A 26,978-nucleotide genomic window follows, 5' to 3' on the forward strand; every position below is an offset into this window, starting at 1 on the left:
AAAGAGTTAAAGTTTCATACAAAAATTTCTATGACAAATGCTGTTCTGTACAAACACTACCTGTTCTTCAACCAGGCTGTGTATACCTAAAATTAGAGGGAAGGGAAACCAGGACACGATAAGTTCTGCATTGCAAAAAACTGATGAACAGAGATAACAGATGAAGCAAACAGAGGATTGTGCATTGCCAATTTAAGATATAGCATTACTGTTTTAAGAAGTACTGTATCCCATAACACAGTGAGGCTGTTGTCAGTTGTAGAGAGTATTCACGAGGAGTGAAATGCTGACGTTCTTGCAGTGCTGCCATTTTGTACATTAAAGTTACAGGTTATTGCAGATGCTGGTGAATCCTGATATTAGTGACATTGCCATTCAACATGAAAGGGTAAGCAGAGGTACTCATTGTGGCACATTCTTTCAGCCAGTTTATGGCTAAAAAATGGCATTGGGTGAATTGCAGTCTGAGATACTATAGTACAATGACAAAAAGATAATTGGACAATAATTATTAAATTCACTATATGTGACTCACAATGACAGTGTTGTGTTTCAGGCAGTGGAGAAATAACATGACTACTTCCCAAGATTATTCCAGAATTATTTGCAATTGTCAAGTTTGCAAGCTCACATTTAATTTGACAAGTAGCTGCTCACAAGTTTACCAGTTTTTATTATTTTGGGAATAAATTTTCAACATTCTCATCTATGGTATTGCCATCTCAAAAGCTGCAACTCTACCATAGTGCAACATTGTTTTGAAAGGTGATTTTTGCACAGTAACTATAAAATCTCTGTTGGATGGACTTGCAGAATTATAATGGCAGTGGTCAGTTAGTAGTGTCCTAAGATGACTGTCCTAATGGTCTAATACAAACCTATTAACAGATGTAAGACTTGTTATCCTAAGCCTCATTTTCCAAGAATTTGCTTATACATTTACCACTTTACAACACATAGGAAAAACATTTTAACACGTGCAAATTATGATACAGTCCTAATAACTTTGCAGTAGTTGTTGTACAGTTCAGCCCAAAGATGTAGCCTTGCACGGTAACTTCAGAATCTTCTTTCAGGATGTAATTCTACAAAGACAATGCCATAGTTCTGCAGTAATATCCTATGATGTGTACATCAAATGCAGGGGCCAAAATTATTAGTAACTGCCAAAGGTGATTGTGCAGCTAGTCAAATATTCTCTCATAACTTTTAGAGTATATGATCTTTCTTTAGATTTTAGAATATAACATCCATGGTACACAGGCTTCATAGAATCCACATTCATGATATAACACTATTCCAAAATGTAATTCAACTGTCACTTAGCAAAATAAACATATAGGTAGTTTGTTTTCATTTTCCCAACTGTATTTCATGAAACAATATCAAAATGGGTTTACTACAAATGAAAATTTGGGAGTGTTGCCTTAACACATTGGTACATTTCATTTCTTTGCATCATATACTGAATGTGAAGCTCTTTATTTACAGATGCAGGAGCATCTTGTTTTCTGTTCTGATAGACAGCATCCTTCTTACTGCCCAGTCCTCTCTAACTTTTCATTTTTAATACAGTAGAAATTTTCTTTTATTTCATTTCTAATTCTTCCCTTGGCTTGTATCTGTCATTTTGTTTAAAGGAACATATTTAACCACTACTGGTGAAATCTATTTTCAGAACAAGACAAGCTTCAACAATGACATTTTTTAAAATACTTTTCAAACTAGATTTGAGTTGGCTGCCTTATGCTGTTGTACTTTAAATAAACACAATAAATGACTGATTCAGTATAGTTTATACAATAAGCCTTATCACACTCGACAGGTGAGTTAATAGAGACACCATAGTAATATACACATTCAAGAGCTCCAGAATATCTTTTGTCTGGGCTTAATTAACTACAGCTTGTCGAGCATAAGCCTCTGATGAGGTACAAAACTGATCAATTTCAGCTCATCAAAGCTAAACCTTCCCTGTATCTGCTTTCTAAGAGAAATCACTGCCCATGTAGTTTCTATGTGTACACTGACAGTGATTCCTTTCTTTTGGGAGATTTCTCCCTTCATGTTTGTGTGATTGTTGTGATGGTATGTGTAATTCAGCTCACATTGGTGTGCATGGGGTAATATTCCTCTGGGAAAAAAAAGCACTTTATTCTTTTGTTTTTCATTGTAACAAGATTATATCTGTGACCTCATCCATATATATATATATATATATATATATATATATATATATATATATATATATATATATATATATCTATAAAACTCAACAAGTCACTGTTTTGTTTGAAGTTATTCAATAACATACAATAAAAAAAATGGTATCTATCTATGATGTTTAAAAACAGCTTTGTTTGGCATTCCATTTAAAAAAGAAAGAGATCTTGGCAATCTTGCTTTCCTATGTGAGCTTTTTTACCAAAACTTTAACAGAGAGCATTTTATATGTTATCTTTGTATGCATGTGTGTGTGTTTGCACATATAAAGTAAAGACTGCTTGGAAGTAATTATGACAAAAGTCATCTGGTTTTATATGTCTGCTTTAACCTATGATTTTTATATGACCTTTGCTGCAAGTGCAACATACTGTCTTGGTAAGCTATATTTATCACCTTCAGAAATCCTTCTGTTCACTGTGAATGTCTCAGTTGTAATATTATGCGGGTCAGCTAAATGTCAGCTGTGAACTGAGAAGCTATCTTACTGTACTTTACTAGAGCTGTATGCATTCACAGTGCTAAAAGGGTTCAGTGTTAACCCATGTACAGAAGTAACATTTCTCCTAAAGCATGTATTGTTTTTTTTTTGTTTTGTTTTGTTTTTTCAACAGCCTGACTGCTATTTTATAATATGGAACTGTGAAGTACAACAAAAGACTACAAGAAGTCATACATTTGATGGTGATTATTGTATGATCTGCATATGATGTCTAAAACAGGCTGTAGTTACTTCCATTTTTAAAAATAAAGATATTATTTTCCACCTGCATTGTCGGCAAACATTGGTGTACTTGTCTAGAGGGACAGAGAGCTATCAGTAGCTATTGATATGTATTTAAGGAATGCATTTATAATAGATTAATAAAGTGTTGCCTTAAATACACAAAGGCACAGAATTTCATTGACCGTAATTTGTGTGGTACTAGAACCTTGGTAAAGGGATGATACAGTGCTCTAATGATAGAAGTTAACTGAAAAAATAAGAGACCTAGAAAAGTATTAAAAATTGTAGCTCTGGATGTAACATAAATGATTTGCTCTTATAATCTAATACTTCTACAACTCATACCTCAAAGTAAGATCAGATGATTTTCTACCACAGTTATACTAATTAAAAATGGGTGTGTGTCATGTCCTGCATACACATAGTTAATTTAAGAGTTACAGTAGCTGTACAGACATTTATTCTTATGAATGCATTGCTATATTTAGGATAACATGGAAATGTAAATTAACTGAGTAGACAAAGCATAGGCATCCATCTTCTGGACATAAAAGTTGTATAAACATCATGGCATCATTTTTCTTAACAGTATACATTTCAGTAGCCAAGACCACTGGGATATTTCAACATACACCGGTGAATCACTAATTTAATGTTTGAAATTGTGGACAATTAGAATGAAATTTATCTGTACTGTGACATATTCACATAGATCTGTTCGCTGAGAATAGTGTTTGTCAGCATTAACACCATCCACATATCATACATGCCACAAAAGGACATATGTATACATAAAATAAATTTAGACATGTTCTGTCTTCTTAAAAAAAAAACATTTTTAACTGTCCAGCCCATTTACATATAAGATAGCAGTAGTAGCCTATGCAGTAATCTTATACAGAATAAGACATATTCATTTAAATTATGAGGGCCTTTGTGCCCGATAATGCTGGCTTTATAAGCAGATATAATAGCAATACTATAAATAACATGATCTATACAGCTATTCTAATGCTTACCAAATTTCCCTTTCTGTATGATTTCCTGAAGGTAGTGTTTACTCTGGTAAGCAGGAGTAAATCTGGACTCCCATTAAAGAAAAGTCTGAGGCTTCCTATTCTCAAATAATGTTGTTTTTTGTTTTTGTATGAGAATAAGTAAAGGGAAGATGATTTGCTTACCTCTTTTCTCTTTTGCATTTACTTGATTTTGGCCTGCTGAGATCTGTATTAACAGGCAATGCACCTAAATATGGAAAAGAGGATTGTTTCCAAACATTAAGGTCCTAAATCAGCTAAGATCAAGGTTGGCAGCAACTTGGAGATACACCCTTTATTGATATCATATGGTTATTCCTGCTTAACAGCACCATTGGATGTGGTAAGTGGATAGCTGTATACAGGAGTTACCTGTTATGGACCCCTTAGTCTGTGATGTCAATGTATGTAGGAAGCTGACAGCATCCAGAAAGGCTCTTGGCTACAAGTAATGGGTGAACTGTTTTATCCCTTTTGTTAAGAAATGTCATTTAGGAACGGGATTCACTGGCTTGCAAAATATGGCAACGTCCTTGTTCATGTGGGTCAAGAAGAAATCAAGCCTTGTCTTTTATAGAATCCTGTGCATTCTCATGTGTCCCTCCATGAGGCAAAGACACATGGAAAGATTGAAGAGCTTCATATCTTGCAGAAGCTGTCACAAGTTACTATTTCAGAATTCTGCTCAGATGGTGATCTCTGCCTCCCTTTCCCTCATTTATTAAAAGCAAACAGTTGTTTATTAGTAGTGTGATATAAGGTTTAGTCCAGCCTGATTGTGTTCCTTTTTGATCCAGTGATGTTCTCAGTGTGTCTGATTATGCACTTAAGTTAATGTTAATTTATACGTTGAAATTAATAAACACCAGCAAAATAGGGGAGGAGAGAATGTAAGAAGCTTTCTAATAGTTTTTGAAAACTTAGAATTAGCCATTTCCTCTGTAAATGAAGTAGTAGGAAGGAAGTGCAGATACTACAAATTTACACAGAGATCTCATTTTGGTATAAAAGGAGTACAGTGTGAAATGCAGTTTTCTTAATCTGTACAGAGTGGAGATATGTTATTTCCAGCTCCCACAATCAGTGTTACCATGAGCACTAGACTACCACTTATTGATTAAACTAGCTCATTTCGCTGTTATAGTCCAGTGAGTGAACTTTGCACCTGACGTGTCTCTTTCAAGTAAAAGAGAACAGACTGAAGCACTATAGTATGAAGTCATGTAATAAAAGTAACTTGCATTTTTATTTATAAGCAGAGGCCTTAGAAGAACTTAGTTGAACATTCTTTTTTGCAATTTCACAATTTTGTCTAACATATGAAAGACTATGCATATCACAGGAATACTGAAATGTACTGTATTCATAACCAGGTAGAAGGCCTAGACTAAATAACATTTCATCCCTGACTGATCACTGCTATCTTGGACTACACAAAACTCAGCACATGTGGCAAAGGTAAGGGCATTTTTATAAAGCCTGAACAGCTGACTACACTTTGAGTACACAATTACTTTAGAAAAGCAGGTATGTTTTAAAGTCTGAAAAACCTCATTAAATATCCAACATTTGTGTGTAGTTCCATTCTTTTCTGGTTATCGCATACAACAAGTGGTTCTTCTGTTCGATTCTCAGCTGGAGTGCCTTCTGTGTGGAGTCTGCATATCCTCCCAGCGTTCGAGTAACGTCTAAAGACATGCAGGTAGGTGCATGCATGAATGGGTGTACCTTCTTTGAAGGTTGGGCGTCGGGCTGGCAACTTGGCACCGTAAAAATCCACTGCCAATCATTAGCGGACTGGAGTTCTGCTGTGGTGACCCCTAACTGGGAAAAGCCGAAAGACAAGACATACAACAACAGAGTTATAATTGTTCATAGTTACAATTCAGCTTTCTGGAGTTGGCAACCAACCTTTGAAGTGTTTGCAACTTTTAGGTTTTAAATGGACTATGTGGCCCAGGAAATGAAGATGACACTGCGCAAGCTACATATATTTAGATAATATTTGAGTTTGAAATTCTTGGAATAGTTCAAACAGTTCTTTGACATGATTGAAGTATGTTGAAAGGCTTGCTAAAGATATTAACACTGTGAAGATAAACTTGATGTGGTTTCAGTGTCAGGCCTTGCATGTTTTCTTTCAGTACATGCCAACACGTAACAGTTCTATTCCAAAGTCTAACATGCAACAGTTCTAACTGGATTACTCCAGAGAAGTGTGACCAGAATTTGTATGACAGCAGAAATAGTAAGCTGCGGACTTAAGGTGAAATATGTGCAGAATGTAAAAAAATGAATAAAAAAATACAAACATAATGAACTTCTTCCTCTAACAAGAACTTCAGTTTATTTAATAAAACAAAGCCACAGAACCAGTAAGTTCTTTCATCGTTAATAGCAGAACTTAGATTGGAGAGAATAACATGCACCTAGTAATGTATATAAACCAATAAAAGTCATGTCTGTAAAAATGACCAATCCCTGTTGAGCCAGTTAACTTTATCAATAAGGTAGAAAAGAGTACCAAAAGTAATAAATGAACGGAAATATTAAGTGGTTCTGAAAGAAAGATATTGCAGAAACATAAACCCACACATAAAAAGTACATAAAAGACATAAAATGCACACAAAAGTAATAGTTTGATCATATAGGTTTATAAATATGATAAATACTGGCATTTCAGAGGTTTGCCATTAGAATCTTTTAAAATTCATTCTTTCATTAAGAGCAGAGAATTACTGTCACTGAAAAAGTACCATTAATACCCATTTATTACTATGTAGCCCCTTGGCACCCAATTCAACATGTTCAGTAACTTAAAAATGATAAATACTATAAATATACTGCTGGATCAGTAGTATAATGAAAACTGGGGTTGCTGGACCAGTGTCCTATATGGTGCTGTCTGCTGTAAAGGGATGGGTACATGGCACAACTCTGAGGGTGGAATTCATAAAGGTATGTACACCTCACAGAAACTTTTTGGAATTCCTAGACAGCCAACTACTGTAGTGCTTTTGCATGAAGACGTGCAGCACTGTGGTGGATTGTCTCCACCCCTGTGCTAGATGCTAATGAGGAAATCCACTGGAAAGGTCTTCTAATTAGCCATATGCTCTCCCTCGGAACTGCCTGCAGTGAGGCATCTACAGAGTCATTCAAGCAAAGATGCTCACGGCTTCTTCTGATCGTGAACATGGCCAAAATGCCAAGCTCATCCATAGTGGGAGAGGTAGGTGCACTGGAGTTTAGTGGAAATGTGCTGTGAGATGTGTGGGCTTCATGTGTTGGTGCTATGTATGAGTGTGTATCTGTCAAGGAGGTATCAGTAGGTAAGTTAGTGAGGGAGTGAGTTAGGCAGGTGTGTGTGTGTGTTTGTGTGTGTGTCTGACTGTGGGTGGTAAAGGGGGCTGTTTTGTGTGTGCAAGTGTGTATACATGTATGTGAGGGAGGGTTGTAGTGGCTGTCATACTTCTACATATCTGCAACAATTGGGTTGGGGGAATCAATAGCCACCAGAGATAGTACTGTAAACTCGTGTCTGAGCAACACTTAGAATAGGAATTGGGGATGGGGGAAGCACCAGCAACCAGAGATTTAAGCTAATGCCTGGGTGGCACTTAAACAGCACAGGAATTGCTGAAAGGGGAAACTACTAGCTGCCAGGGAAAAGTCTTTACCTAAGTGCCTTAATGGCACAGAAGAAGTCAAAGGAACACTAGACACCAGGGATTACTCAGCACAACATGCCTGATCAGCACTTAAACATAATATGAGTCAGGATAAAGCAAAAGACATCATCAGATACTGTATTATGTTGTGCCTTAAAGTCCCTTATTTAAAAAATAAAGGTGTTGGGAACCACTAGACATCGGGGATAAAATCGAAAGTAAGTTAAAAAAGAAAAAAAAAAGAAAAGAAAAATCTAAGTACAAAGTACAAAATACTAAACTATGCACCCTTGACACACAAAACCCCAGCATTAACCTGTTGCATTAACTGAAAGTCCAGCAATTAAGGACTGTGAATGTAATCATCCATAAATTACCAGGAAGGAGAAAAAGAAGACATTGTGGACATTTTGACAACAGCGACAGGTATCAGGTAATATATTGTGTGTTTTACTGTGTCCTTGCGTGTGAGAAAATTATTGTAGTGGGAGAGTTGTCAGTGCTGACAGTATGTGGCCTCTACTGTTAACTACTGCATGAAAGTGCGGATCTGCACTTGTGGTAGTTACCTGTAATTCAGAGACATGCAAATTAGCTAATAATGAAGTATTTCCTCATTGCAGATAATGTGTCTGTGAATAACAAAAGATTGCATCGTGGAAACAGGACATTTTCACCACAGCCCTTAACACAAGTGCTAGATTTCTTAATGACTCATTAGGTGATCGTGAAAACAATGAAACTGATACTATTACAAATGAAATATTGAATTATGAAGCAGAAGACATTCAAAATGTCAAATTTTTCCTTTGAAAAAATAACTTTAGATGCCTTTCAAAGTAGACTTTACAAGGCTACTTGATATACTATTGTATAGTATAAACTTGCAAATCATTTCAGAGCCCTGTACAACACTTTTGTGCATGTTTAAAGGGTATTGAAACACAGCTTATATTAATCCTGACTACAAATAAATAACAACTACACTAGGTCATGATGCATAACACTAATAATCAGGTACGTCAGTGATGTAGGATTAGATCTTATACTAATTAAAATGCATGCATTTATCTTTTAATGCTATAAAGACAATTTAAAAATATGAAACCATCACACTGCAAATCTTTGAACAACTGAGTATGTTACATTACAGTGATTCATGATCACAGTATTAAAAATAATGCAATTTAACATAGTAGCCATTTTCTAAGCCACGTATATTGGTGAGGGTCATGATGGCAGAAAGCAGAGTAGGATAGAATAGATTTTACTATCCCCACCACTAGCTTATGGTATATGTAGAAGCAAGACCAACTAAATCATGTTGATACATTTCAACCTGCCACACAAGCTCTGAATCCTTAACTTGCGTTGAATTGAGAATTCATGTCACAGAAGGCAGTTTTCATTGTTAAAGTATAGTCCACCTTAATCCTTCCTGCTCCTGTCTGACACTTGACTGGCATCCGACCCAAACCCACTCGGCTATGTGGTGGTGGTGAACTCATGCAATGACTTCATGCAACTAATTTGGCCCGAACCTGGCTGGACTGTGTAAGTCGCTTGGTACATTCCAGTAAAACTTATAGCTCGGGTTTCCATCCAGTGGGCTTACAGTACCCTTTTCTGGTGAAGGTTCTCTGACTCATTAAACAAACTCTGGGTTGATGTTTATCTGATTACAGTCTAATAAGATGCTTTTATAAAGTCAGACAGTCCTCCTACACCCTGTGATTTGAGTGGGGGTATACCTTTCCACATCCTTTTATTTCATTTAAGGGGAAAAACATTTCAAGGCTTTCATGAGGAAGTTCACTTGAACAGCCGTTCCCACAGATAAACTGCTGTCTGGGAGCAACATATTTCTTGGTTTTCATTCCTCATATTGTTTATGTGTTGAGCACAGTGTCTATTTTTATTAAAGTGTGTTATTTAAAGTACTTCTTTTCTTGCATATTAATAGTTCTGGTTATGAGGGAAAACAAAGGTGTGGGTCTTAGTGATCTATAAGAATTAGAAGAGACTAATTAATGTGAACATAACTGTAGGAGAAGCTAGGGACTAATATTTTTTTTATTTAATGGGAAAAAATCATGGCTTTCCTGGAATGCTTACTCTATATTGTTGAATTACTACATGTTCAGCTTCTTGCACTCCCTGAACAAGAGAGAAAAAAAAGTCTTTAGTCAAGCCCTTACAACAGCAAAGTCCTAAATGATTTCCCTGGGACCTGCATCTGTGATTTGGTGGGATGGACCTGTTTATTGCTTTTTATGAGAGGGGAGGCAGCTATTATCTCTTACCCAGATAGTATTGTAGTTAGCCATTACCAAAAAATTTAAATATATTGGCTGTTGCCATTTTGGGTGGACTCTTGGTAGCAAAATTAAGAACAGTTACCTAGCTCAGTCCTTTGTATTGCTAAGCTACTGACTAGCTCAGATACATGCAGCAACACAAAGCCAGTAATATAGCAGCACAGCATTCCACTGCTAAATATAGCTCCTTATTTACAGCTAGGATTTAAGCCAGGTAAACATCTGTCCTACTGAAAGAAACCACTGGGTGGGATCTATTTACATAATGTAAGATTTATTACCTCATTTTATATAATGACTGTTGGAATCAGCTCAGCAACTATTATGCTGTTTCACTTGTTTCATTTGTAGGAAGTGGTTTACTTGTTGTCAGCTTGGAGATGGATGGCAGCCTTTACTGCTTTGCTAGGGATGTTTAAACCTTTCTTGCCATGACTTGTCACATTCTGGCTAAAGACTCTCTTGACCCCATAATGCTTGTTTTTAAGTTTTAGGCAGAGTCTGTCTGCTCAGCATTCCAACCTAGTAAGAGCTAATTCTGGACACATTAAAGTATTTCTACTCAATGCCAGGAACCTTAACCAAAAAATGTCTTCTTTTCATGCTCTCTTGCAACTTCCTATGATATGCAAGGCTACACACATACAATTCACAGTGTAAACTGTGCTCATCCAATCAGCCGTAGGATATCAAAACAGAATAGCCTCAAATTATTACAAATGGTATAATAGCATTACTTGTATGCACACTTTGCCTCATTTTTATAAGCCCCACATATTATAATAATAAAAACGAACATCATTGCACAAGTGCAGAATACCTCATGGCTCTACTTCCTTCTGGACCCTTTCTGTGGTTGCCTTGTCTCTAGGTGCATCTCCTGTGTAATAGCAGTAAGCAAACTTACCCAGAAAATTACCAGCCATGGCTGGGTCTTTCCAGCAATCATTAGTTTTAGCAAAATTTCCTAGTACCTTGCTTTGCTTTATGGAGCATTGGATTTGAGTATAGAGAGCAGAAATCAATATTTCATTAGTTTTAATTCCCATTGTGTATTTCCATATAATATCAAGACAAACTAACACTTCTGTGATATGGAAATGAAGGCTAGTCAACATAGCATTTCTCTAAAGTACACATTAAGTTACTGCATTCTCACAGTTTCTGTCCAACTGTAGACCATGAAGTAGCATGTATGATACGGGTGCCTTCTATATTACATTTTGAATGTTGTGCTTGCGGTATTAAATCTGTCTCAAAACATTCTTGTTTGAATATACTAAGTGTAAAACTGAAGTGGACTTTCCAGATTCTCCCTGTACCAGCAGAATGCACGGTTACTGTTTTCTACAATAATGTAAAGAAAGCGCACTTACTTACCAGAGCAATAACAAATAAAGATATAATGCAATCTGTTCATATTAGCTAACAGTACTCTGAGAAAATATTTCATACATATGTAAAAGACTCTGTTGCATCACTGTAGGTGTTATTCAAGTCTTGTATCAGTAACCAGCAAGTCAAGATGTTGTGCCTCCTTTGCTATTTGGTAATAAATCCACAAAAAATTAGTCACTGTTATGCAATTGTGTAGTGTTTTAGTTTGTCAGCAAGTGTGCCAGTGACTCTTATTTTCTCTTTCTACATAATGTTTTTGCAGTCTTTTTGATTCTCCACAGCTGACCATCAGCTGCTCCAAAAACCTCTATTCATCCTCATAGTCTGATGAACCCACCTCAGCTCCCCACATTTGGGGTCAGCAAGGAGAGAGACTGAGGAACTTGGGCAGTGTCACACTACTACCAAAGGCTGATAATCCCCCCCATGCACTCCTGTTTATGCCCAGAGGTTACCACGAAATTGACTTCACTGCATCTCAGTCACACCTCTAGATGCTGCTCAGCTTGAGTCCTGCCCCCTCTAGTACCATCACCCCTCCAGCAAGTACCCAACTTCTTTCAGGGAAATAAACATAAAAGTACATCCAAGAGTACTCCTTACACCCTCAGTAAGGGCAGGCCCATCCTCCCTGCCTATGTTGCCAAGCACTCGAGCCACTAATCAAACTTGAGTTGCCTGAGTGAGAATCAGGGCTTTATGCATCTATGCCACTGGCTCAGGCATATTTATGCATAACATCAGCTTTATTTTTCAGCAACTAGCAATAAGAAACATGTGAAATCACAATCTTGAGACACAACATAAAGACCTTGTGGTAAGAACTGTATGAAAGAGACATGACTATTTATATAAAGGGGGTGTTAAATTTAGAAGCAACAGATTGAGTTGACTCATTAGGCAAGGGGTGATCTATCAAGGAGATTATTTTGATGTTTCCAGTAGCAATTTGGATGGTTCTTGTGGTTTCCTTGAAATTCTTGGAAATAAGATTTGTCATTGGTGACATGATGTTTGGCAAGGTTTTACAATTTGTCTAAAATTTTGAAAGTTTTGGCTGATCTACTGAGATCACCATATTTCCATGCTTTATCCCACTGTAACATTAACTATTTGGTACTTTCTTATTAGCCATAGAGCATAGCTACACTTATTTTTTTTCCTAAAGGGGGCTAATCTATTCAAACATTTTAGGAAGGTAGAATTGAAATATGAGAGTTTCATCTAATTGTAAAGTTGTCAGTAAATTCTAGTTGCAAAGATTTAAGAGTATAATAAAAGTTTCTTTATTAAATGTTGATGGATTATGAGACAGACCAAGACAGTGGTTATTGTAAATGTGAAGAGTCTGTCTAGTGCCATAAAGGGGAAGGTGATAGTTTTAGAGAAGGTTAGATAGTAAAAAAGTTGTGGCCATGTTTTTTTTTTTTCTTGCAGAGTCATTCATGTAAAGTTTAATCCTATAAAGGGCAATGAATTTTTGATGATTTTTTTAATGCTTCGTATAAATGGAAGTCAGATTTCAGATACTCTTTAATTGTGAGCCCAGAGATGGGTTATGACTTAATGTGCTTTTAGAAAAAGTTATGTTAAAAGATGTTTCTGTTTTTTTCTGCTGTTTGGAGGTAATTGAATTAACTTACATTTCTTTGGATTTAAACAGCTGCTGGTTATAGAGCCATACTTCAAGAGAGGGAATATACTTCAGTTAGCTTTTGTAGTGAGTCTAGACTTCTGGCAGTACAAATGGGGATTGAATCATTGGTGTACTGTATGATGTTGGCATATTTGCTATCTCTCAGTTATTACAAATCACATCAAATGAATAAGGTGTTACTACCACCACAAAATAGGGAAATTCTTAGGAAACCCATATGCTAGATCTTCTGATTTATCATTATATACTATGTACAGTTTAATATATTCCCTATTGTGATGTCTATCCTAACCCTGTTCCCTTATGTGATATCACTGTCATGGGCTTCTCAAAGGACTAGTGTTTTTTTTTTTTTTTCAATAATCATTTTTTATTATTTTTCACAACCATATTACAAATTCACACATTATATACAATATATACAAAATGCTTCCATTGGTTAATTTCACATATATATCAACCTCATGTATTGATCAAAGGTACAGCACTCACAATCAAAAGGAAAATAATAAAAAAAAAAAAAAAAAAAATTCAACATTAACAAATCCAAGCCAACAATCTGTCTTTTCTGTACATTTACTATCTAATCTAAGGTTGATTTAGACTATATTCTGGTTCCCGAGAAAAAGTGGATAGTAACCTCTTAAGCCAAAATAATATTAAAAATTTGCTCCCAGATTTTTATGTTGTTGATATTTTTCTTGTGATCACTAATTAACAGTTTATGCGCTAAGATGTGTTTTATTGCCAACAATCTGAAATTTTCCCACGATGTCTGGGCTGGGTTCAACCAATTTGTGGCTATATATAATTTCATTAATAGGCAAATATTCATAATTACAATCGCTTTTGATTTATTTAGATTCTCGGGGAATATGAAGAATCATAAACTCCCAAGAGAGTGTTGAATTTTGGTAACCCATTTTTTGTAACTGCAATTTTAATGAATTCCACAATTTATAAATGCACTTACAACTCCAGAACATGTGAAGCAAATCTGCTGTCTGATCAAAGCAATGTGGGCATATGGGTGAATTCTTCGCATCAAATTTGTGCAAAGTGAGACGAGTATAGTATGCATTGTTAAATATCATCAGCTGCGTAAATACCAATTTCTGAAGGGATACGGACTTTAATGTTAATTTAAATGCCTCCAATATCTTATTGTCGTCTGGGAATATCAATTTCTCTCTCCAGTAACTCAATAAAAGAATATAATTATTATACTTCCTCTCTTTTATCAATTTATATGTTGCGGTTATATATTTTCTATCCTGCAACAGCGCTTCCCATAGATTACGAGAAATGATTAAATCTTCCCCTTTCATTTCAAAGTTGTTAAAATAGTTTATAACCAAGTCTTTTAGCTGTCTTACTATAATTAAATAGGAAATAGGGAGTTCTCTCAGACCATTCAAAGATAACTTTAACCTTAAACAGTAGTAATATGGATACTAAGAGGCTTCGAGGGTATAATTGGTCCTTGAACCCATATTTACTAACCAAGGAAGATATATTAATGGAAGTCAAGGAGATACTTAAACAGTCATTAAATAATATTTCCCAAAATAGACACCCAATAGATATAGAATGGGCTACAACTAAAACGCAGCTAAGAGGACTATTTATACAAAAAGCTACATATTATAAAAAATTACAAAAGAAGACTCAATTGGATTTAGAAACTAAAATTCAATTACTGGACCAAGATTTGATGAGGAACTATAACGAACAGACAGAAACTGAGCTATTAAGATGTCAAAAAGAACTATTTTTACTTCATAATAGAAATTTGTCACTTTATGAACAAAGAAATTTAGTTAAATATGCAAATCATATTCAAACCCCCTCGAAAGCATTAGCTCGTATTATTAACCAGATGAAATCAACACGATTAATTACTGAAATACACTATAACAATACTACATATACTGACAAGGACTAGTGTTTTAAACCTGTTGGTCTAAGGATGGTCCACAACAGTGCCACAAGTATAGATAACAAATGACATCTCCTGCATAGCTGGCTTTATCTGTACAAACTGGACATCTTTGCAGTTTTTGAAACCTGGCTAAAGCTATCTGATGAAGCAACCAGATGGCAGTTGGCACAGAGTGTTAAGTCTGTGGATTGTAGTTCTTGTTGTACAGGGTTTGATTCCCTCAGCCTGCATTTGTCTACTGTGTGACCTTGAGTAAGTCCCTTAACCAGACATTGCTCCCAGGTCTCCCCTTAAAAGAGACTGTGTCCAATAGATCTACCGAGTTAACAAATGGGTATTATTATTATTATTATTATTATTATTATTATTATTATTATTATTATTATTATCATCATCATCAGTATAGCATCCCTAGCTGTTCTTAATAGTGTTTTGTGTTACTGTAGTTAACAAAGCTCACTTTTATCTTATTGTGTTTTAAAGCTGCTCTTCATGCTTTCCGGGTATGTTGATATATTTTTACGTTCTCTGTGTTACCTTGTTTCACCTGTGAAACTGTATGTAAAATAATTGCTTATATCTTCTAAAGGACTAATTGTTCATTGTATTTTCCAGTGGGCCCGGCTCCTGACTGAAAAGGGTCCAAGGATGAGCCTAATAAACCTCTCAACTGTCCCTGATTTGGAAGAATGTTCCTATTTTCAACCCTGATGTACCCCTGCACATGATATACTCATTTTTGTAGGTATGTCTCTATTTTCAGGCTTCATTTACCCCTTCACTCAGTTTTTGAATCCACTTCATTCAGGCTGATTTTTGAAGCTATCTAGTACACAGAAAAATATGCTACATAATCTGTATATTAGTGGAACCAACCAGTAATTTAAAGAAATAATATAAACATCTTACATCTCCCTTTTCCAGAAGCAAAAACTAAAGGACCTTGTGTGGAAGAATTTTCTTGTGCAGTTCATTATAATCTACAGCTTTTACATTGTCTCTTTGATAATGTACTTATATTTTCCCATCATTTTGTCACTCTATTTTTTAAACATATTTCTGAGAAGTATTCCACATTCCTACTAGAAGAGATAAGAGCTATATGCTACTTGGTATTTGAAATTCATGCTGATTAGATGTCTAGTTTTTTGGATGTACCTACTTTTCAAGGGCATTTGCACCTATTTTCAGTGACTGCAGGTTGCGCGGTATTGAGCCCATGTACCTGGCTATCAAAAGATTAAATAGAAAGAAAAAGATATATATATATATATATAAAATACTGCATTTTAACAACCAGGCTATACTATTTTCTGAAAAGACTAAATTCACAAATTTGTTGGTGGAGTAGTTCTCTTTTATCAGGATATCTTCTCCTGCTATTCTGCTGACACCCAGATCCCATATTCATCTAACACAGAATCAGTAATAGTATATTTAAAGATTACTAAATTTAAGCAGTTATTATCCGTGGTGGTGGTGGTGCTGCGGTAGCGTTGTCGCCTCACAGTACGATGCTGTCCGGTTCGATTCTCAGCTAGAGCATCTTCTGCGTGGAGACATGCGTGAATGGGCATACCTTCGTTGAAGGTTGTGCATCAGGGCTGGTAACTTGGCACGTAAAAATCAACTACCAATCATTAGCGGACCGGAGTTCCTCTGTGGCGACCCCTAACCAGGAAAAGTCGAAAGAAACAACAACAACAACTAAATTTAAGCAGTTAACTGTGGTATCCCTTCTGAAAAAAACACTAGTAAGGTACTTCAATGACTTTATGTATGAATTAATTCAGAACTCATACTTATATGCAACATCAATATTGACTAGAGTATCTGAAGTGATACTGTGAGTTAGCCATCACTAAAGCTCTATGGACTTAGTGTGGTTATGTTGCTCACAGCACAAACTGACGATGTGTCAGAGTGTGAAAATATAAATAATTATATCCTTGTAAAAAGCCTAGCAGCATTGAGAAATTTGATATTAAGTGACCACGTTCCAATATATATGTTGTGGTATCATGAAAAGAATCAGTGAAATGTAAGGTTACTGTTTTTACAGGAATATGAGCAACTCCAGCTGACATATATTCATCTCTCCCCTACAAACTTGTCTCCTTTTTTTAGACTTCCCTTAGAAGAAGTGGTGGCCTGTTTCAGTGCCAGTTTCTTTACTACCATCTTAAATATGCTAATGCCTCAACATAAGACAATAAGGTCCATCAACATCCCTTGTATTTACCATAGTATCAAAAGTACAGTTTCCTGCAGAGACCATTTATGGGCTATTCACCACAAAACTAATTTGAAATCTGACCATATCAAATGAAACATGTCTTACTATTCAGCAAAAAGGCCTTTTATCAACAAACCTAATGTGAACCTGTGAACCCTAAAAGGTTCTAGATTGTCTGTTACTTGTTTTATCATGGATACTTGAAAACATTGTGATGCTTTCCATACCCTAAATGAAATGTTATTGCTGAGCAACTAAGCTACTTCTAAAATTCTCCAAAAAAAAAAAAAAAAGAAAACTGTAAAAAATCACTGGTACTTACAACTGTATTCCACACTGGAGCCATATCCATTTTAATCTATTTTATAATTCTTCTAAGTATGGAAACTCTGTCACCAGAATTCCTGAAGAATAATGCTGTTGGTTCCATTTATCTAGTCTCCATGCTTATCAACTGATCATTCAAGGTTTCAGGGTAGGGTGCATTCCTATACAGTCAGTCATAATTAGCAAATACTTTCCAACAACTCTACCCCTTCTACTTTTAAAAGATTTAGCCTAAGTGCATGTGTCACCAGATCATTCAATATCTGTTGACTGCAACACCATTTCTCATACCTAAGATGGCTTCAGGCCTTCTCCTGGCACAGGCCACTGCCTACTTGGATTTGATGAAATACAGATATTGTCAGTTAGATTATGACAAATACAGTTGCGCTATTTTATTATCTTCCCAAAGCCTTGGACAGTGTTTATCATGCTAGGCATCTAGAAATCCAGAGTAATCAGAGTTTCACCCTTAGTGCCACCAAATAGTGCACAAGCTATCTGTCCAGTCAGGCAGAGACAGTAAGGTTTGTCACTGCCAGTGTGCCCTAAGGATATATACTAGGCTGACTCATCTTTACTATCTATGTAAATGATATGCACAGTTATTATGAAAATGCTAAGTTAATTCAGTATGCTTATGACATTACCTTTGCTCTTTCTGATTACTAATCCCGGCAGTACACTCTAAATTGCAAATAAGTTCTTCTCTTTTAAATCCTGGACGAACGTCCTGGGCCTTCTCAAACTAAATTCTGCAAAAGCTAAATCAATGCTGTTTGTTCCTTAAGTTGTGCAGAAGTTCAATATTACCTCTTTAGATTTAATACTAAATGAAGAAGTTGCATCTACAAAGCTTCTATGCTGTATTATTGGTAATCAGTTAAAAATTGATCTTCAGGTGCAATATGTTATCAGTAGGACTAATTAAAAACATGCCATACTATATAAAGCTAAATCTTTCCTCATGATAGTGCCAGACTGGCTATAGCAAACTCATTCCTTTTGCCAGTCCCTCCTGTACTCAGCTCATCAGTGAGCATATAAAAAAATATGTAGGTTTGCCTGTAGCCAACGTGATAGGACTTAGCACCACTTGTCACTCAGGAATATTTAATGGCTAGAATTCAATCACCATTTATCTGCAGTTCAGTTGTTTTGATAAAAAAATATTATACAGCTCTGACTTTCCTTTCCTGCAGCCATTACCTGATGGCAACCCCTTTGTGAACTTCATATGTCTTTAGGTACATTAGTTACCATGCCTCTTAGGACTGCATACAAACTGCAAACATTTTTACAAGCAACAAATCTGTGAAATGTACAAAATTTTATGAAACTTGCAACCATGTTTTTTTGATGAAATACAGCAGATATGCATAACCTAAAGTACTGTGACAAAATTGTGTGAATAAGACTGTATGATTATATAATTGTTATTGTCAAACTGCAGGTAAAGGCTGAATGCAAAAGGAAAAAAATGTAACTTTTTCCTGGGGTGACACAACTGGACACGCACGCACACACACACACACACACACACACACACACACACACACACACACACACACACACACACACACACACACACACACACACCTAAAGATGAATCAACTCCTGTTCCTTAAGGCATTGCATAACTCAGATAAGATCTGTTTCTGCAGGTTGAATTTTGAGCACAATTTGTAAAGGGAATTCCGCTGGTTGTTGCAGTACTGAGTGAACATGCGATTACCCATCCTGAGACACTCTGTAAAATGGGAAGAATCTAAGTATGGCATGGACTGACTATAAAAAAGCATTTCATAGTATCCCATATTCATGGATAAAAGAGTGCTTAAAAATGTATAAGGTACATCCTACACTGATTGATTACAGTACAGTAACCATGAAACAGTGGCAGACCACTTTGCAATTAAGCCATGATAAAGAACAGATTATTATCCCAGGGATAAAAATCCAAAGGGGGATATTCCAGGGTGACTCCCTGTCACCGTTGCTATTTTGTCTTGCCATTAATCCATTAAGCTGTTTACTTAACAGCTTAGCCCATGGCTATAATTTGGCTCCTAGAAAAAAACAAAGTCTAATGACTTCTCATCTTCTCTTTGTCAATGATTTAAAATTGTATAGCTCATCAGATGAGGAACTGAAAGCACAGCTGCAGGTTGTCAAAACTTTTTCAGATGATACTGGAATGTCATTTGGTCTTGATCAATGTGCAAAAGCAACTTTTAAATCAGGAAAACTGCAGCACCAGGAAAACATCAGTTTGGGACAAGAATGTGATATAAAAGAACTTGAGCAAGAGGGGTTGTATAAATACTCGGGAATTGATGAAGGATCAGCAATAAAACAAATGTGAATAAAGCTTAGTAAGGAGTACTTTAGAAGACTTAAATTAATCCTGAAAACAGCATTGACACCTAGGAACAAGATCCAAGCTATAAATCAATTTACTCTTCCTGTCCTAACTTATAGGTTTGGAGTGATTGACTGGCCCCAAAAAGTGTTGGATAGAGTGGATATTAAAACAAGAAGGATGCTTCATGCTCACCATATGATTTATAAAAATCAGTGTATACCAAGATTATAAATTCCCTGTTCTGAAGGAGGGATGGACCTCCTTGAAATTGATTACATGTATAGATCTGCAATCATGGGACGCAACACATATCTACTGACCTCACAAGATCCAAATGTGGTGAAAGTTTTGAAACAAGAGGAGAATAAATCTAAGATGACATCTCTGCTTAGTTTAGCAGAAGCATATCGACATCAAGCAGGAATGGAAATCACACCAGAAGTAGATAAAAAACAGGTAGCAACTGAATGTGCTAAAAAACAAAATAAAGAATGTAAGGTGAAGGACCAGATGAGAAGGCAAGAAATGTGGAAAAAACATAAATATAGTTGCAAGTTTAGAAAACTTCTGGAAGAGCCTCATGTTGATCAAGAACGAATGCAGGAATTGTTAAGGAGAGGTGAATTCACATCAAGAAATGAAAGGTTAAAAGAGCACTTTTGGCTAACATCAAAGTGTGAAAAATACTAATTTGATGAACTTTAATCATACTTTGACTTAGGAATGGGGTCCTTTCCTGTCATGGTATTAGAAACCCAAAAGACTTGGAGAAATTAAAAAAGACACTCTTGCAGTAGTATGACTCTTTTGCTGCAAAGACCCCAGCTGGTAAGAACCATTTTTGACAGTCTTTGATGTATCTTGGAAATGCTCGCTTGTTTCATGGACTTTATACCTCCCTAGAAGAGTGAGTTTCTTCTATTTTGTTTTCCTGTTATATTTTACACATCTTATATAGTCAAAGACAGAGCCTAGTAACTCTTTTAGCCCAATTTTAGTTAAAATCTTAGCTGGTTGGTATTTTTCTCTAAGTCATGTGTTTTGTTTTTTCAAGTGAATTCAGAGAGAAGTGTGGAATGAGGGCCTTGGAAGCCAGGGCTACAACCTTGCTCTGGAGTGGTTCAGTGTGTAGCCTATCCTGGTATAGTTACATAACCCAGAGCAACAGTTTGTATTTTCTAATGGCTGCTAAGGCCAAACCTCATTTATTTATTAATTTATATTGCATGTATTTATATTCCTACAACATTATATTTTAATATGTATGGTTGTTGTTGTTGTTTATCTACATTTATTGGAGCAGTGCATTGTATCAATAACTATAGCCCAGATTACTTACATATTAGTACTAGTGGTATAAATTGTGAAAATATATCCTGGTGACTATCACAAATATAAATGCTGTGCTTTGAAATTTCCAACTACTGGCAATCTCCGGACACAGTCATAGTTTCATCTGTACAAGACCTTGCAAAAAAATTACTTGCAAAGCAAATGGACCTGCAATTATTGGAATTTTCCAGTCCACACAACCTTTTAATATTTAATAGCTATCTTTTGCTATTATTTCTAAATCTCTGATGGAATGTATCCTTTCTAACTCCATCTATAATATTATAGTTTTTAACACTATTTTATATTGTGTGCTGTTTTATCAGATCTTGAATTACTTCTATGAAAGGGTTTTTACATATTGTCAATATCAATATGTTTGAACTTGCTTTGTCATGGGTTGTGTAATTAACAGGATGTTTTACACCTTGCTGAAGGGGGGTATAGGAAGGTTTCTTCTTTTTTTGTAAAGGAAAAATCCTTTTCTCTGTATTTGTTTGACCGTAAATGTAGTATATCTAGAGACTAAAAGTATGGGAACAGACATTCAACATGATGGATGCAAGGGGGCATGACCCCTGCAAAATAAATTGTATTGTAGTGTTTTGCAGCATTTTTCACTGTGATTTTTTTGATATGATGTTTCATGATAGACCATGGTTTGCCTTCATTCCAGTACACTTAATCTTTTGTATAGTGTATGTACATTTTCATCGTTAGGCAATGTAACCTCAGCTATTTTTTTTTCCTTGCCAACAACAGTACTTAATTTCCACTACATAATTTTGCATTGGTTCACTTCATAATTTTTTCTAGTGCATTTAGTTCTGGTATGCTTATTGATTGATTGTAAAACATTTCTGTTATTCATCAAACTGTTTTCTCATCCATTATTTGTATTATCTTCTCATTTATTATTTGCATTGTAAATGTATTGTATATGTTGTAGATTTTCTACACAGAACTTCACAGAAAACAGAACATCTCTGGTTGATAAGTAAATGCATACACACATAAATAAATATGCAATAAATAGAGATTTTTGTCAAAAATATGTACCCGTTTCTCATGATTTCCTGGACACACTAGATGTTGTTTTGTGACAATAATTAGAGTGCAAAATGATGAGAACCAGAGGAGAAGCCAGTAATGAAGCCAGCAATTGTAAAATGTCAAACTGCAGGAAAGATACACCATTAGCATGAAAGTCATATGTGATAGTGTTACAAAAGGATGGCGGTGTGGCATAATTAATGTCTGTGTTATTATTTAGTCATTTCCTTGCCTGTCTGAGAAACTAACTGATAAATTTGAAGAGTTAAACTGCAAGAAAGAAACATCACTACAGTCTCAATGTTGCATTTGTTCTTGATTTTATTTCCCTGTGTTCTGAGGAATATGATCTTAATTTCCCCTTTTCTGATCTGAATTCTAAAACTGAAGATCTTGTGTAAGAGGGGAAGGAAGCAGCAGATGCCACCTCCAAAGTGAGTGGTCTCAGGCAGAGAAGGGGAGAGGAATACATTCATCAACAGAAAAGAGGCATCACTTTTCACCCCTGACGACCTGAAAAGTTCAAACCTGCAAAAGTAGTGCACTGTTTCTGGTGAAATGGTAAAAAGGTAAGGTAGTAAGTACTCAGAACATGGAGAGAGCTATATGTAGCATTTATTTTTATTTATTTATTATTTTCACGTTTGTTGACTGGGTTTGTCTGACTGGGCAGGAAAGCCCTTTTTCAGCGGAGACCCAAGGAGAAAAGCTCCAGATTTATGCAAACATTACAGTAAGCAACTAAGTACAAAGTAGATTACAATTTAGTTGGTTATGAGCAAGAACGGGTATACATTAGACAGAACCTATCATATATAGTAAAATAATATAGGTGAGAAAAAAATACTATATACAAATACTAAGCAGCAATGTTCTATAGTGAAAAAAAAGAATGCAAAGCAAATAAACTTAGCCTATGACAGTGAGAGAGCAATAATAGTTTAGTCTATAAAAAGAGATGGAGGAAGTTGGAAGATAATTAGTAGGAGGTTTAGGTAGTATCATGGTATAAGCAAGCACATGAGCTTAGCAAATGGGATTTTAGCTCTTTTTTGAAGAAATTAGAGTTGGTAATAGAACATATGTGTAAAGGTAATTTGTTCCAAGTGTTAGCTAAGAAGTGGCTGTACAGGAGTTTGCCATTTACTTTCTTTGGCACATATACCTCTAGAAGGTGCTACCGTGAGTTTCAAAGAGCTCGATTTGGAGTGTAGTAGGAGATCAGGGATGAGAGAGCAGGGCAAGAGGTGGGATAGTTAAGAATGTAATGAGTTAGGTACAGCTGGGGTAGAAGGAGCTGATGGTGGAACTCTAGCCATTGGAGGCTTTTCAGAGATGGACATTGATGAAATTGATAGGGCTTATTAGCAGCAAATCTTGCAATTTTGTTATATGTGAGCTCCAATTTAGATATGAGATTGGATTGAAGGTTAATGAGGATAAGAGCAGCATAGGAAAAAGTGAGGAGTAGGAAAACTTGTGCAAGGGTGGGTTTGGATTTGTCTGACAGGAATTTTTGTGTCTATATAGTAGGAAAATCCACTAACCAAGGCAGAAGACAGGAATCGTCACTAAATATAAAACAGTTTTATTTCAAGGACATACAAATCCAACTTCGACTCCAACGACAATAAAAACAGACAGCAAATGTATAGTTGAGCGTGCTTTCTCCTTGTTGAAATAACAAAGCTTCTTCAGAACTAAAATTCTCATCACAGTGTCCTCTTTTATACTAGTGTCAATCACTGTGTAAATTGCACCTAATTGATTCTATTGTTAATTTTAAAGTAAAACGTTACCACAAAAAATAGAATACTATGGAAAAATACATGTTACAAACAAAAAATGTTTACAAATGTATACATTGAATGTAAATGTTATTAAAAAAGTTTTTCTAAGAGTCTGGAACCGAATGTATTAAAAACCGTCCACTAAAATTTACACCTCACAATGTATAAAGTACCTCCTCATAATTCTACCTCTTCATAAATTAAATCTAATTAATGTAAACACTGCCCCTGGATAATACAATTTCCTAGATGGTCAGCATTGTTGTAGTGTTGAAATTACTGAAAACATAAATAAAAACTATCAATGAACTCTAAATGTATAAACATAAAATAAATTAGAAACCCTCCACCAAGAAAAATGTGACTTATATAAAACAAAAGTGTGTTGACACCTTCATTTCCAAGGGGAACCTACCATGTACCTGTCTTGAAATAAATATGGGCCAAAGAAGATGGATATGACATAAGGGAACCTCTCAAATAGTAATTATAACTTAGCTTGTCTTAGTCTCAACACACTCTGTATGCTAATGCTGTCGTTGAGACCAGGGGGTCTACTGGCATCCAATTTGAGTTGCCAAAATAACTCCCTATACTCAACTCTGGATTCCCAATTACTCCCCCTGGGATCAATCACTACCTGTTCAATGACAGCAAATTTAATGTTCATATTTTTGCATATCAATGAGTGTTTATAGAAAGCATTAGACTCTTTCCCTTTTTTATTTCGTACATATGCTCGTAAATTCTTTTTCTTAAAGTACGAGTAGATTTACCTATATAAAAACTTTTACAAACCGTACATACCCCAATATACACAATACCTTTTGTACCACAGTTGTAATGTCTAGATGGAAACAACTTGTATTTTCTAGATGGAATGTAAATATCTTGTTGATGTAAAATGTGTTCGCATTGTCGACAGGACCCACATTTATATGTACCTTTTTTAATGTTAGGATTCACTGTCTTGTAGCACTCATTTATCTCAAATAAATCTTTTAAATTCCTTCCTCTTTTTCTAATGAAAATGAAAAAGTGAGGAGTATGAAAACTTGTGCAAGGGTGGGTTTGGATTTGTCTGACAGGAATTTTTGTGTCTATATAGTAGGCCTAATTCCTGGTGTTTTTTTAATTCTTTGTTGAATATGGAGGTCAAATTTAAGGTGGTAATCTACTGTCACACCAAGAAGTTTAGTGTGAATTTCGACAGTGATTGTTGTGTTGTTTAGGGATGTGACAGTGAAATTTGATTTTTGTGGTTCAAGTGTTTTTGGTAGAAGGAGGAAGAGTTTGGTTTTCTTACAGTTTAGCAGTAGCTGGTTTGATGTTAGCCATTTTTTGACAGACTTTAGAGATTGTTGAGTGATGATGTATAATTTGTCTAAATTGTGGGAACAGGAGATGACGGTAGGGTTGTCAGCATATTGTATTAGTGTAGAGAGGGGACATGAGGTATAGAGGTTATTAGTAAATATGTTGAAAAGAAGGGGACCAAGAATGGAGCCATGGGGAACCCCAGTTTTTACAGTTAGAAAGGGAGAAAAGGATGATAGCCATCTGACAGATTGAAATCTGTTTGAGAGGTAGCTACTGAACCAGTTTATAGTAGAGTTTGAGAAGTTGAGGTTAGTGAGTTTGAACAGCAGTAAAGGATGGGAGACAGTGTCAAAGGTCTTAGAGAGGTCAAGGAATAGACAGGAGACTAATTTATTATCATCCCGAGCTTTAGCAATACTGTGTGTGAAAGATATTACCACAGTAGATGTGCTATGTTGAGGATGAAATCCGTGCTGGGTAGGGATTAGGAGAGTTTCATGTAACAGATGATGGAGGAACAGTTTGTGATTACACTTTTTCAGTATTTTAGAGAAAGGAGACAGGATAGCAATAGGTCTGAAATTAGAGGGATCGGTGGAATTACTGCCTTTGTGAAGTGGTAAAACATAGAATTTTTACCAGATATCTGGAACTGTATTTTTCTTGGATAGATCTATTTATAAGTATGGAGATGGGGTAAGCAACTGAACTAGAAGCATGTTTCAGAAATAGGAGGGTAGATTGTCAGCTGATGGTGAGCATGGTTTTAGTTTACAGAGAAGTGACGTAATGTAATTAGTTGGGACAGGTGTAAATGAAAAAGAAGTAGGGAGGGAGGTTTTGGGGCTACAAGAGGAGATATTGTCTTGTTTGGTTAGCTTTTCGATAGATTCTATAAAGAAGGAGTTAAGAAAGGTGGCCGTTTCTAGGGAGGAGCTGTTGTGGTAGGTGTTAGGTGATGAAGGGTTACCAGGATGTAGTAATTTGTTTACAGAATTCCTGAATTTTTTTGGGTTGGAGTGTGGTTTATTGAGTAGCTTCTGTCTTCTTATGTAGGGTGACCTGTTTTTTGGTTAATTTGCAGAGCTCCCTATAGGTTTGAAAGAGAGAAGGTAGGTTGCATTTTTTCAGCTTTTCCAGGTGCTATCCCTGTTATGCATCAGGGTATGGAGTGGCTTGAGTTAACCAGGGAGCACAGTGGCATTTTAATCTGATTTTCCTAGAGGGGGGCCAGGGAGTTGAGAGTATTTAGGAAGATGCTGTTGAATTTTAGGACAGCATCTTCCAAGGGCGGTCTTTTAGAAATGACCAGTTAATTAAGGAGAGCATCAAGTTAAATGTATCTATGTTGAAATTTGTGAGTTTGTGGCATCCTTTATATTGGTGTTTTCTTTTTCTGTTGGGGAGAATGTCTTTGAACAGAGGTGGGAAGGTGGTTACTAAGGGAGTCTGGTAGGGTGGTGGGGTTTTGCTAAAGGTTACAATTGGATGTCAGGATCCAGTCCAGTGCTGTACCATTGTTGGAGTTTTTGAGTTGATGAGTGGGGATAGTGATTAGCTGGGAGAAACCATAGAGGGTTA

This window comes from Protopterus annectens, chromosome 10.part0 (assembly GCF_019279795.1).
Source record: "Protopterus annectens isolate FY-2018-M chromosome 10.part0, PAN1.0, whole genome shotgun sequence".
In the NCBI taxonomy this organism is placed as follows: domain Eukaryota; kingdom Metazoa; phylum Chordata; order Ceratodontiformes; family Protopteridae; genus Protopterus; species Protopterus annectens.